The 14344-nt window shown below is 29.7% G+C and overlaps 2 long non-coding RNA genes across 19 annotated transcripts in view; one reads left to right on the plus strand and one right to left on the minus strand.

Annotated features, from left to right (window-relative positions):
- LOC141450889 (uncharacterized) overlaps positions 1–14344 on the plus strand; it is a 500259-nt gene that overhangs the window by 12292 nt on the left and 473623 nt on the right. The gene's annotated exons all lie outside the window — the stretch shown is intronic.
- LOC141450888 (uncharacterized) lies at positions 278–13022 on the minus strand. Of its 18 annotated transcripts, XR_012456391.1 has the most exons (13): positions 12032–13006; positions 11057–11160; positions 9899–10031; positions 9711–9784; positions 9511–9620; positions 7814–7941; positions 6249–6352; positions 4482–4677; positions 2866–2959; positions 2115–2403; positions 1398–1482; positions 746–918; positions 278–338 (listed from the first exon to the last, which is right to left on the minus strand). It is a non-coding gene; the product is annotated as an uncharacterized lncRNA (long non-coding RNA). The 18 variants fall into 18 exon arrangements; XR_012456388.1 differs by having other exon boundaries at positions 6249–7941; positions 12032–13018; XR_012456384.1 differs by having other exon boundaries at positions 7814–9620; positions 12032–13014.

The raw sequence follows: 14344 nt of genomic DNA on the forward strand, positions 1-14344 counted from the left end.
ACAAGACTATGGGAAAAGAGAAAATACAAAATGGCTTTTCTAATAATTTGTAGATAATTCTTTATTTTGTTACCAATTATATTTTTTTTTTCTTTTGTATTACAAAAACATTCAATTACATCTTTTAGGTAATGATTCTTAAAATTACCTACATAATAAAATTAAAATTTACATTACATTTTCAAACTTCAAATATATTTTTTTACAAATAATTGACTAAATAATAAAAGAATTAGAAGAGTTACAGTTGGATAAGTGTTTTCCAACGTCTTTTTCATTTTGGCTTAATTCGATGAACCTCTTTCGCAGGAAGCACTCCAGTTTCCCCGGCTTCATCTCTGAAAAATAACATTATACAATGAGATAGCCTGTTCGTCTTCTGAATCGTCTTACAAATCCAACTCAACTTCCTTGAAAATCAATGTTAATTTTTTGTATACGTTTAAATAAAAATAGATCAATCTTTTAGAAAGGAAACGCAAGAAAGTAAAATTGAGTGTTAGTAATTATATGAACTTAATTCATTTACAAAATAGCAGTTTACTGCACTCTTTTAAGAGAAATAAACATTTTTTAAATAAACACTCATTTTTTTTTCTTGTACTTTTCAATTTTCCAATCAAATTAAACTTTCTTTATCACAGACTCTTATACTATACTCATTCCGATTCTACAGGAATATATGAACAAAAAGGTTTAATCACGTAAAAATGCTCAAGTTTTAATAAATAATGGATAAGATTACCTGGAAGATAACACCACAGATAGGTAGATTTCCTTATTTGGATATTGCTGGAATAGACATGGATGGGAATCACCTCTTATTTACGGAAGTGCTGCAGCATTAAAAGAAATTCCCTCAAAAGTAATCATGTTAGATTCTGTCTCAGCTTTACTGGGCTGTGAGTCGGCCAAGGGCTGAAAGTATTAAAACCTTAGTAAATGATTTGAATTTCATTCACACTTATTGTAGTACGGTAGCATTTTACAAACAAAATCTTAGTTAATTCTGTTTATAACAAATTAAACCATTCTGCAACTAACTCGGAAAATCTAATTTAAACCTTCTATTGCACAAAATAACTTTTTATTCAGATTCAAAGGAAAATATTTAATATATCGGAATAAAGGTTTAATTGATGTTAAAATGCTTTAAATGTAATCAATAATGGATAAGATAACATGAAGATCAGCTCCATAATGTAACATGGTAAGTATGGAGATTTCATCATTGATTTATTTAATGGAATGTAGAAATAGTTGCGAATTATCTCTAATTACATGCAATAAATAATAGTTAAGACTACCTGAAGTAGAATTCTACAAATTAACAGGGTACCTTCGAAGATCTCCTGATTTGTTTCATGAACGAAATGTAGAAATTAGATGTGAATTACCTCAACTTATGTGCTGCTGGAAGTAAAGAAGGACCATGATCAAGAATAGCCAGCGAAGGGCAGAAAGGGTCCTTGAGCAAAGGCACTGGAGGAAGAGAAATGCATACTACATTTTAAAACACATAACTTTTATTTTTTATGCAAGTTTGATATTGAAACATAAGATGAAGTTGAGGCATAGCCTCTAAAACTACTCAGTCCACTATATGGGACCCAAGACTTCAAAACAATTAACGTTGTAACAGAATAACCAATTTTGCAGATATATTTATCACATAGAAGTTGAAATGTTGCAAAAGAGATTTAATCTGCGTAAACTTCATAATCAAACTCATAATTAACATTACGTTACAGGTTGGTATTACATAATGTAAAGCCAGGACAAAAGTAACTTAGCACACTTCTCTTGAGCATACATAAGACAAAACGAACATATTATCTCTTTTATATATAATTTTAATGGCATAATCTGATAATTTATCAAATACCTATGGGGAGGAAATTGTTTTAAACATCTTAATTTTTCTGTGAAATAAGAAATAATTAAACTTAAAGACTGCAGAGGAAGGGGAGCAAAATGAAGAGTAAAAAGCAGGAGCTAAAAGGGATTCATCATTTATACTTAATATTGCATAGAAATATTGAGTACAGAAAACCAGTGAACTCGGAGGTGTTCCAGCCATGCACATGCAATTTTATCTAAGATTAAGAACTTACTTGTTTTTCAACCAATTTTGCACTTAGTTTCCTTATTTTTGTGGAATATTAGCTTCATTATTCTCTCTTAGGTAGTGTCTTTGGAAGTTAAGAATAACTGCGTACTCTTTGACCCGACGTGGGATACTACTTATTTTACTGACACCAGTTTACCTCTCTAACCTAAAGAATAGCTGTTCTCTGACCGTCGAAGCGATATCTCCCTTACTATTACCCAACTTCATGATTCTTTGGGAGAGAGGTGATGATAGTTAGCCTGTACCAGATATGTTTGGAGCGACCTAACCCCCTGTAACATATGTATGTTCCCGTTACATATTAATAAAGGAAAGTTACAGCACTCAGCCTGGTGGCTATTTCTGAAACTATTTTTAAACTTCTGTAATAAGTCCCGCCCTTATTACGCTTCTGTAATAGTGACGGATTTTTTTTATAGAGAAACTTATCTTTTATTTTTGTTTTTTACTCAAATTTCTTTGTTTCATTATGTTTCTCTGTTAGTTTTAAGCGTTTTTTAGCACTTATTTTTGTATTTTATTAAATTATATATGTATATTTTTTTACCATCAATAGAAAGTAAAATACTAAGTTTATGTAACAAAAAATAGGCATGAAATAAAGAAATATATTTTTTAATTAGTTTTTTTTTATTCTCCTACTAAATTATACTTTCTACAACCATGCAATTTACCTATACCTAAATAATACATTTTTTAAGTAATTGATTCATAACTAAGTTGTTTGTACTTACTCATTTGATCGATGTTCTCTCAGTCTTTTTCATTTCCACTTTAGTTGATGGATAGTTTTGCAGTTATTTGCTCACAGTATTGGTTGTTTTCAATCTGAAAATCATTATTCAATGAAAAAAAAAACAGTTTATAGAGTTATTCTTTAATTAAAAAGCATTATTTTTAATGATACTGCAAATTAAAACGAAAAAATTTGTTTATGATCAATTTGTATCTTTCAGAAATTTAAGAAATAAATAAAGTATGAATGCTGAAATTTTAGTTTAAATCTTTTAAACAGATCAATCTTTTAGAACGTGTTCGTAGCATTGTAAAACATTAAATTATTTTAACATGAATGACTCCGTTGCAATTCAACGTTGTACTAAACTTGTTTTAGTCAAGTTACACTCTGCCATAAATTTAAATCATTAACTTTGTCAACCAAAATTAACGATTTTTCAAGTTCAACATTGTTCAAATTGTTTCATTTCATTCATTAAAGCTAAAGAAACACATTTTACATCTATAACTACTAATAAATTATTATTTATAAAACTAAATAAAGGTAACTGTAATTTAACTAAAACAATGATATGCACATAACAATAATTTTGCAAAGAAAGAATTTCGCTAGATGGAGGATACAAGATTTTGAGGTCATTATCAATGGTAAGATCAATGCGAACCGAAGAGCATTTACTACTTTCCTCAAGATTTTTGATTGGGGAGAGTGAATTCGTTGGCAATTGAAAAGGTAGCACCCCACGATTTCTGTCAAAGTACAGATTGTTCCATCCCACCTGCTGTGGCAGTCTTTTATTTATTACAGAGAGTTTTTAGTTTCTATCAATTTTTCAACAGAAATATTACAATATATGATCTAGATAATTAAAACTGTCCGGTAGGACGAATTCAAGACTGAAATATTGTTTTAAATCCTCCGTGATTGAAATTTAAAAAGTGGCCGACTCTAACTTTGTTTTTTTCTACTTTAACATGCATGTATATATGACTACTCAGAATAATTCATCACTCATTTTATCATAATTATAATAAAAAAATATTATGAATGAAGTGGCCAGCATAAGGGTCTGCGACATCTAATAAATTCTAAAAAATTTAATAAAAAGTTAATGCAGTAAAATTACTTAAATATTAATGAAGTATGAATGAAATGTTGGATACTTGGTGATTTGTGTGCATTTTGGCGTTTAATCAACCCTTATACTTAACATTTTAAACTGTAAGTTTTTGTTAAGGAGATATTAATATAATGAAAGTACGTTGTTTACAGGAAATCGTAAATGTTGTTCAAGAGAAAATACGAAAAGTCAGATTCAGTAAACTTGTAGTTAGATGGGCAGATTTTCGCCAAAAAGAACCATTACACTAAATATCAAAATTTGAATTTTCCATTATTATTGATTTTCATCACACACGAAACTTGACGATTCGTAAAAACATTTATCGGAAACAAATATTTCCGTAGAAAACTGAATAACATTCTACTTGATCGAAACACCATGTAATTATTATGGGTAAGAAAAAGTAATTGAGCTGTATCGAGTGCTTGGTGGATATTAAAGTAAAGGTGAAAAATTAAATGGCAAATTGACAAAGATAAGCAAAATACCTCATGAAGCCGATATAAAAGGAAAGGTCTTGTTCACACACTTGCTCCAGCAAGTACTTCTCATACTACTCCTGCTTGTAGGCACTTCTACCCTCCTCATTCTTGTTATGAAATAGTCAAAAACCATTACCAGCGATATTCAGAGCTAGCAATTTCATATCAGTCCTGTCATCTTGTTATTTTTTTCTTGCACTGGCTATATTATACGAAGAACAACAATAACAAAAACATGAAACGATTCTCCAAAAAATACATAAACAATTGTATGTAATACTTACATAGGTTACTTAATATAATTAAATAAGGTTCCTTTTTATTAAATCTATATCTGTTGATTTAATGATTCCTCAGTTATTAACAGTAGTTAATGTAATATATGTAGTTAATTTCATGAACAGATCTAACTCGTTCTACAAACGAGTTAAGCTTATCGTACTCATCTTCCTCGTCTAAGAATCTTGACTTGTGATTTTCGTTACTTCACTGCGATATGGAACCAACACTTCTCGAACCTTACTTTTTATAGGTCTTCGTAAAGGATTAAGAATTTATTAGTCTTACAAAAATGAGGTTACGTCCGCAGTGCGTAATAATATTTGGAATTTTGTCCGTAATAGGCCGTATTTTTATTATACCCCTTATCGGTTTCGGTCTTTCAACTATCTCAGAGGTAGAATAACCAAATTTGGGTAACAACTACGACTCCAACACTCACCCCGGGTAGCACTAAACTTTCTAACTGAATAGAGCAGACTAATGGAGGTTACGTGGTGTTATCCAAAATATTAAGGAATTTTCAAACATTTGTAAAACTTATAAAATAAAATAATTGAAATCTAGTACATGTTAAAAGAATTTTTTTTTTTTTTATTCTGTGTGAGTAATATTTTAGAACTGAGAAATTGAAAATGTATTTTATACGAGGGAGGCGCGAGAATTTAAGTTTAAAACAAGGACATTGTTGCATTTTCACTGCTAAAATTATTATGGTTAAGTAAAATATGAATGAATATGCGATTATAATCATTTAAAAAATGCGTAAATTAGTAAAATCTTTAAAGGAAAACTTTTAATCAGCATAGAACATGCAATTTGCTGGTATATTCAAGCTTTGTGAATGGCTTTCTGTTTGCATACTTCTAATATTTACATTTCTGTCCGTAGCAGAAACACTTCAGTTTTTATAAAACAGAAACTTTATGAAATTTATGAACCAATTTTCAAGTATACAATTGAAATAATTGAGAATGAACGATTCTACGTCAAATCATTTCAAAAATGCGAAATGAGTAATACCTTTAATTTTTCTCCTAATTACACTTGAAAACCAAATAACCTTTTTACCCCACAGTTGTTTGGTTAGGTTATTTAATGTTTAATAGTGTCAAAGTACATGTTCATGCTACCTAGCGGCAATCACTGGAACTGGTACCTATGTAATTACATCTTCCTAGTTCAATCTATTGCCACTAGATAGCATTGACATGGCCGACGACTATTTTTTTCTATTCCTAATGTTTAAAGTAAGAACAGAATGTATAGAATTTCTCATGAGGTTGCCCAAATTCTTTAATTTAATTTAATTTACTTCAATTTCTAATTTATTCTTTGATTTAAATAGAGCAAATACAGAGAAGCTACAGAATTCACAAACGATTGATCATAGTATTTTTCAATCAAATTAAAACCTTTCAAGGGGAAAATTTAATTCATCTGATAAAAAGTTTTATCTATTCAAGGTAATGTACTAATAAAAGTAAAGCTTACCTGAAAAACAGCCCAATAAGATAGTTTGGTTTGATTTCCCTGAAATGATGAAATGGATTGCGAAACACCTCAACTTTTGTGGATGCTGGATTTAAAGGATGGTCCTAAAGAACGACGAACGAAAACATTATTATTAACAATAATAAAAATTACATTAAAATTCAATAAATTATTAATACATATTCAATCCTAAGTTAATAACAACATTCAATATTCTAAAATTATTAATTGCATAGTTTGTATTGTAGCAACAATGCCTCAACGAATAAACCAATTAAACTTGTCCAAGAATTAAAATAATTTCTCCTTGAGAAGTAAGTTTTTTTCAAACAACTAAACCAATTGTCATTCAATAACTCATTAAACATGGGTTACAATAGCAGAAGACAACACGCCCTATCTGCCTATTTGAGATACTTGACTTAATTATTGCAAAAAGTTCAGTTTTGAAGAAGGAAAAAGACCAATCAAATTATATAATTAAATATTTTGAATGTGCAATCAGTACAACACTAATGTTTGACTTAATAATTCACTACAGTAAACCAATTTGCTCACTAAAAAGCTCTAAGATGATAGAGAATCATTAAAAGTGTACAAAAAAAACGTAAATCTAAGTTCATGTTCCTACTGGATAGTTTCAATTTTGGCAAATCATTGCACTCACTAGGTGTCTAATCTATTGCTGTAAAATTTATTATTTATCTTTAGATAATACGACATAATATCTTAACTGAGAAACAACATGCTGTAAGCTGAAAACATCTAACTTATGTGGCTGTAGGAGTTAAAATGTGTTACACTGGATAAAATGTCAACCCAGCCATTTGTTTGAATTGAACTAGTTCAGAATTACCACATTCTAATAGTTCTAGGACTATTATTAAGCTCTACATTATTAATTTAAAATTCATGGAGATTACTCTTCCCTTTAAATGAGAGACGATATAAAATGTTTATTAACGTGGGTGTAGAACATTTAATAGATAAAGCAAATTATTACTGTTGCAACATCATAAAGAGAATATTTGGACAAAACCGAATAAACTTTTTATCCCACTGGCTTACCAGACAGTTGTTTTGTTAGGTTTAGTATAAGTGTCAAAGTACATGTTCATGCTACCTAGCGGTAATCACTGGAACTAGTTCCTAAGTAATAACATCCTCTAGTTTAAGCTATTGCCGCTAGATAGCATTAGCATGTCCTTAATACTTATTTTTTCTTTCCATTCCTAGTTTTTAAAGTAAGAACAGAATGCCTAGAATTTGTAATAAGGCTGCCCAATTTCTTTAATTTAAATATAAGGACTTCAATTTCTGATTTATTCTTTGATTTAAACAGAGCAAATACCAAAAAATATATTTATAAATTCCACTCTCTTCACATGCTGTGTACATATAATAGAACTAACCAATCTTATAAACTATTTTAATAATTATGGGACAATAATATTGGTACACCAAGCGAGGAAAATTCTTAATAAATATCCGTAAGATGTGTTGATATTTCACCATTTACAAGTAACGTAACAAAAATTTCCAGAAGTAAATCAATAAAAACTAACGATTTTTTTAAGAAGTTGAAGATGTGGAGTAAAAGGTTGTCATCAAATCTAACGTGTTCCTTAGCCTTGCTAATCCATTGTATCCGTCAATCAACAGTAAGATTTCAATCTTCTGCAATTACTTTATGCTAATATGAAAATACATTCAAGGTGATAATAGATTGGCTCAAACCTGACTTCGTACTTAAAAGCACTACTGTCAAACTTTTGTCGGATGACAATATCACTTACTGCTTACGAAAATTTAAGTTTTACTATTAATTTTTTCTTTCCATTGCCACAGGAAGACTTTGCAATCCTTTCTAGAACAAAGCGACTGAACCTTTCTTTTAGATTATTCAATATAGTGTTTTACATTTATTTATTTTTTAACGTGTCCAATATTCAATCAAAACCAGCTGTAATTAAAGTAAGCAAAGGAAAATTCCCAAACTAAGTTTTTTTGTTTTTTCAGCTCTTGAAGCAGAGCTCTTAAAAAAAACTAGAATAACTGCAAACGGATTACTTAAACAAAACAGTAGTTACAACGAAATTAAAATATACTCCAGGTTACCATACAATAACCAGAAATAAATTTAGTTTAGTGGGTGCACTAATAAGTTTACACCAACGAATTCTGGTGGGAGCATTCACAAATTTCTCTCGTCACAACTTAGGTATTTATTAAATTTTCTTTAAATATACTATTTTGACTAAAAAAAAATAGTGTGAAGTAATACTTCAATATTTATTATACATGTTAAGTATTAAAATGATATGAAACCATAAAATCGGGAAAACCGGATTTCGCTAGATAATGGATAAAAGGGATATGGAAGTCATTAGGAATGGAAGTCATTGGAATTAGAATGCGAACCGAAGAGCATTTACTATTATCCTAAAGATTTTTGATTAGGGAGACTGAATTCACTGACGATTGGAAAAGTAGTACCCCATGTTTTTTGTCGTAAATACAGATTGCTCCACAAGCACAGCTATAGCAGTCTCTTATTGATTGTAGTTTTTAGCGTCTGTCTAAAAGGCTTAAGAAGTTAAATGCAGAGTTTGGTTCCTTTCTTTTTGGTCTAGAGTGAGAGATCGAAGTGAATCTTTACTCGAGAAACAGTTGGGTGAAGAAGTGGAAGAATTTCGCGGAATCATAGAGAATTTTTATGTTTTTGTATTTGCGGAATTGCAGAATAATAATAAATATATGGGGACCGAGAACTGAGCCTTAAGGAGCCCAGCTGGTACGGGGAATTTATAGAATTAGGCAAATTCATGATTAATAAAGTTGTCCTTGATCCTTATTTCGCAAACTCTGATTTCTTACTCTTTGCACGTCCGGACTTTGTATCTTTTTAATATTCAGGGCAATCTCAAATGTTCAGCTTAAGGAAGCGAACAGAAGGCGACAGAAAAACATTTCAATACAAACTTATATAATTATTATTAGTTCGTAATGATTTAATGAAAGTACGGTATTAAATAAACAAATTTGAACTTTCTATGAATTTTCATTATTGATTTTCATCGCACACCACACTTGCCGATTCGTAAAAACATTTATCGAAAACAAATATGTCCCTTGAAAACAGAGTAACTAAATTTACATGATCTTAACATTTTATTAATATGGGTAAGAAAAGTTAATTGAATTGTAACTAGTTCTTGATGGGTATTAAAGTAAATATGAATGAATATGATAAGCAAAATACCTTATGAAGCCGATGAAAAAAGAAAGGTCTTGTTCACATAACACTCGTTCCAGCAAATATTTCTCATTCTACTCCTACTCTACTCGTTGGTACTACTACCCTATTCATTCCTGTTATAATATAGACAAAAACTATTAGCAGCGAAATGCAGAACTAGTAAGAAACTTCATATCAGACGTATCTAGGAACCCGTCCAATACCTCAACTGAAGGGCCGAAATCACCATCATGCATGAATAACGTTTCGATATATTTAACAACTTCTTTTTCAAGTCCTAAAATTTATAATATATACATATTGTCTCCTTGTTATTTTTCTTATATTGGCAGTATTATCAACAATAATAAAAATATAAAGAAATCATAATTATAATTAATGTAATACGTACATAAGTTACCTAATGTATTTTTACTATACCCCTTATGGGTTTCGGTCTTTCAACTATCTCAGAGGTAGAACAACCAGATTTGGGTAACAACTACGTCTCCAACACTCTGCCCACGTCGCACTTCACTTTCTAACTGAATAGAGCAGACTAATGGAGGTTACGTGGTGTTATCCAAAATATTAAGGAATTTTCAAACATTTGTAAAACTTATGAATTAAAATAATTGAAATCTAGTACATGTTAAAAAATTTTTTTTTTTAAATTCTGTGCGGGTAATATTTTAGAATTGAGAAGTTGGAAATGTATTTTATACGAAGGAGACACGAGAATTTAAGTTTAAAACACAGACATTGTTGCATTTTCACTGTGAAATAATTATTGTTAAGTAAAATATGAATGAATAAGCGATTATAATCATTTAAAAAATGCGTAAATTAGTAAAATCTTTAAAGGAAAACTTTTAATCAGCATAGAACATGCAATTTGCTGGTATATTCAAGCTTTGTGAATGGCTTTCTGTTTGCATACTTCTAATATTTACATTTCTGTCCGTAGCAGAAACACTTCAGTTTTTATAAAACAGAAACTTTATGAAATTTATGAACCAATTTTCAAGTATACAATTGAAATAATTGAGAATGAACGATTCTACGTCAAATCATTTCAAAAATGCGAAATGAGTAATACCTTTAATTTTTCTCCTAATTACACTTGAAAACCAAATAACCTTTTTACCCCACAGTTGTTTGGTTAGGTTATTTAATGTTTAATAGTGTCAAAGTACATGTTCATGCTACCTAGCGGCAATCACTGGAACTGGTACCTATGTAATTACATCTTCCTAGTTCAATCTATTGCCACTAGATAGCATTGACATGGCCGACGACTATTTTTTTCTATTCCTAATGTTTAAAGTAAGAACAGAATGTATAGAATTTCTCATGAGGTTGCCCAAATTCTTTAATTTAATTTAATTTACTTCAATTTCTAATTTATTCTTTGATTTAAATAGAGCAAATACAGAGAAGCTACAGAATTCACAAACGATTGATCATAGTATTTTTCAATCAAATTAAAACCTTTCAAGGGGAAAATTTAATTCATCTGATAAAAAGTTTTATCTATTCAAGGTAATGTACTAATAAAAGTAAAGCTTACCTGAAAAACAGCCCAATAAGATAGTTTGGTTTGATTTCCCTGAAATGATGAAATGGATTGCGAAACACCTCAACTTTTGTGGATGCTGGATTTAAAGGATGGACCTAAAGAACGACGAACGAAAACATTATTATTAACAATAATAAAAATTACATTAAAATTCAATAAATTATTAATACATATTCAATCCTAAGTTAATAACAACATTCAATATTCTAAAATTATTAATTGCATAGTTTGTATTGTAGCAACAATGCCTCAACGAATAAACCAATTAAACTTGTCCAAGAATTAAAATAATTTCTCCTTGAGAAGTAAGTTTTTTTCAAACAACTAAACCAATTGTCATTCAATAACTCATTAAACATGGGTTACAATAGCAGAAGACAACACGCCCTATCTGCCTATTTGAGATACTTGACTTAATTATTGCAAAAAGTTCAGTTTTGAAGAAGGAAAAAGACCAATCAAATTATATAATTAAATATTTTGAATGTGCAATCAGTACAACACTAATGTTTGACTTAATAATTCACTACAGTAAACCAATTTGCTCACTAAAAAGCTCTAAGATGATAGAGAATCATTAAAAGTGTACAAAAAAAACGTAAATCTAAGTTCATGTTCCTACTGGATAGTTTCAATTTTGGCAAATCATTGCACTCACTAGGTGTCTAATCTATTGCTGTAAAATTTATTATTTATCTTTAGATAATACGACATAATATCTTAACTGAGAAACAACATGCTGTAAGCTGAAAACATCTAACTTATGTGGCTGTAGGAGTTAAAATGTGTTACACTGGATAAAATGTCAACCCAGCCATTTGTTTGAATTGAACTAGTTCAGAATTACCACATTCTAATAGTTCTAGGACTATTATTAAACTCTACATTATTTTTCTTATATTGGCAGTATTATCAACAATAATAAAAATATAAAGAAATCATAATTATAATTAATGTAATACGTACATAAGTTACCTAATTTTTACTATACCCCTTATGGGTTTCGGTCTTTCAACTATCTCAGAGGTAGAACAACCAGATTTGGGTAACAACTACGTCTCCAACACTCTGCCCACGTCGCACTTCACTTTCTAACTGAATAGAGCAGACTAATGGAGGTTACGTGGTGTTATCCAAAATATTAAGGAATTTTCAAACATTTGTAAAACTTATGAATTAAAATAATTGAAATCTAGTACATGTTGAAAATTTTTTTTTTTTAAATTCTGTGCGGGTAATATTTTAGAATTGAGAAGTTGGAAATGTATTTTATACGAAGGAGACACGAGAATTTATGTTTAAAACACAGACATTGTTGCATTTTCACTGTGAAATAATTATTGTTAAGTAAAATATGAATGAATAAGCGATTATAATCATTTAAAAAATGCGTAAATTAAAAAAATCTTTAAAAGAAAACTTTTAATCAGCACAGAACATGCAGTATGCTGTATATTCAAGCTTTGTGAAAGGCTGTTGGCATATTTGTAATAATTACATTTCTATGCCTAGCAGAAACACTTCAAGTGTTGTAAGACAGAAATTAAACGATTTAAATGCACAACATTACATTGACCAAGTAATAGCAGTAAGTGAAACTACCCGTCAAACAAAACTACTTCAGATTTAACGTTAACTTTTACCTAGCTAATGATGGATTGGTACACACGATTGGTGTGATTCAAATTGCCTACCATTATAAGCATCTCTCCATCTCCATCTTCCTAGAGGAGAAAATTGAGTCTGCGATGGAATTGATTAGCGAACTTTAAATTTCCATGCGAAAATTCAGCCAAGTTATCAAGTGTCACTTTGGATAGAGCACTAATTTGGAAAGGCCACTTGGATATGTGGAATTAAAAATATAAACATACTTCAATACCTTGAGAATGTTCTCACACAGGAAGTGGGGCGTGTGGCCTGAGGTGTCTGATGTTTTACAAAGCCACCATTCGGGCGATCCTTACCTTCGCCTTTCGGGAGTCACTCCTTTAAATAGGCTTTAAGTTCTCTCACCGCTAGAAATAATATATGCTCAGGCTTGTGAGTTACCAGTCTTCTATAGGATTTATGTATTGTCCCATCGGTGTGTTTTAAAAAATCTTAAATTGCATTTTGTTTATAACAAAATTCTGCATTATATTAAATAAAATAAAATAAAATTTGCTAGTATAGCATTAAACTTCATTCGCCCAGATACTGGATAAAAAGAAAGAGATACACTGTAGCAATGGGAGATCGGTGTTCAGGATGATATATAAAATATTTATTAATTAAAATAAACGTTACAGCTTCTTTTGACTTAAAAGACTTTGTACCACAAAAACATTGCCCAAAGACACCCAACACTTATTTAAGGACGGTTCAAAATAATAATGTGAGTAGTGCTGTGAATGATCCGCGGCGTAATTTACCTAGATCTCTGTCAGACTGTTTCAGCTGGAGGACGAAACGCTGAAAGAGAATGGTGTCCGAGAGTTCGCAAGGTTTTCTTATTTGGAAAATACGAGTGAAAAAAAATTCAAGTGTTTCAACAATTAAATTAATTATTTCGATATGTCCATTTACAATTATTTTTGTTATAAATAAAAAAATAACATGCCACATATAAAACTATACATACATCCTATGGGCAAACATCAGTTTTTTTTTTTTCAAATTATATATATATTTTTATAAATATTAAAAGTATGGTAACGTTTTTACAGTATTAGCAAAATGAAATCATTTAAATTTCTTGTTTCTTCATTTAACTGGTGCTTAATACTATAACATATTCAAATAAGAGAACGATTCGTTACTAGGTCATTTTTTGTTTAATGATGTTTTAATATTCACAAATAAAGTCAACTAATGAACTATTTGCCCAATACAAATTTGAAATAAAGCATATTAAGTAAAATAAGGATTTTTTATTTTTTTAAACAATTAAGAATTTTTTTATTCAATTAGTCACTTTTATTTTATTTGGTGTACTTATTTGTCTTCATTTCTGTTTCAAAGTGACCAATATTTTTATATATATTGTGTATATATATATATATATATATTTATAATATTTTAACAGTTCTTATTAGCACTTGGTGCAAAATGAAATAAATACAATTGAGTTTAACATCAACGTGATCAAAGCCGAAAAAAACAGTTAACAGGTACAATGTGTATATAAATTTTTGCTTTTTTATAAGGTAACTTTTCGTAGCATTTAGTTTTTTTTTTAAGTAACAAGCTTATAAAAGTTTGACCTTCATTTTATTGAATACAAGAAATGCCAGTAAA

The sequence above is a fragment of the Rhodnius prolixus genome, unplaced genomic scaffold (genome assembly GCF_049639745.1).
Source record: "Rhodnius prolixus isolate KJV_2025 unplaced genomic scaffold, Rpr scaffold_8, whole genome shotgun sequence".
Lineage (NCBI taxonomy): Eukaryota > Metazoa > Arthropoda > Insecta > Hemiptera > Reduviidae > Rhodnius > Rhodnius prolixus.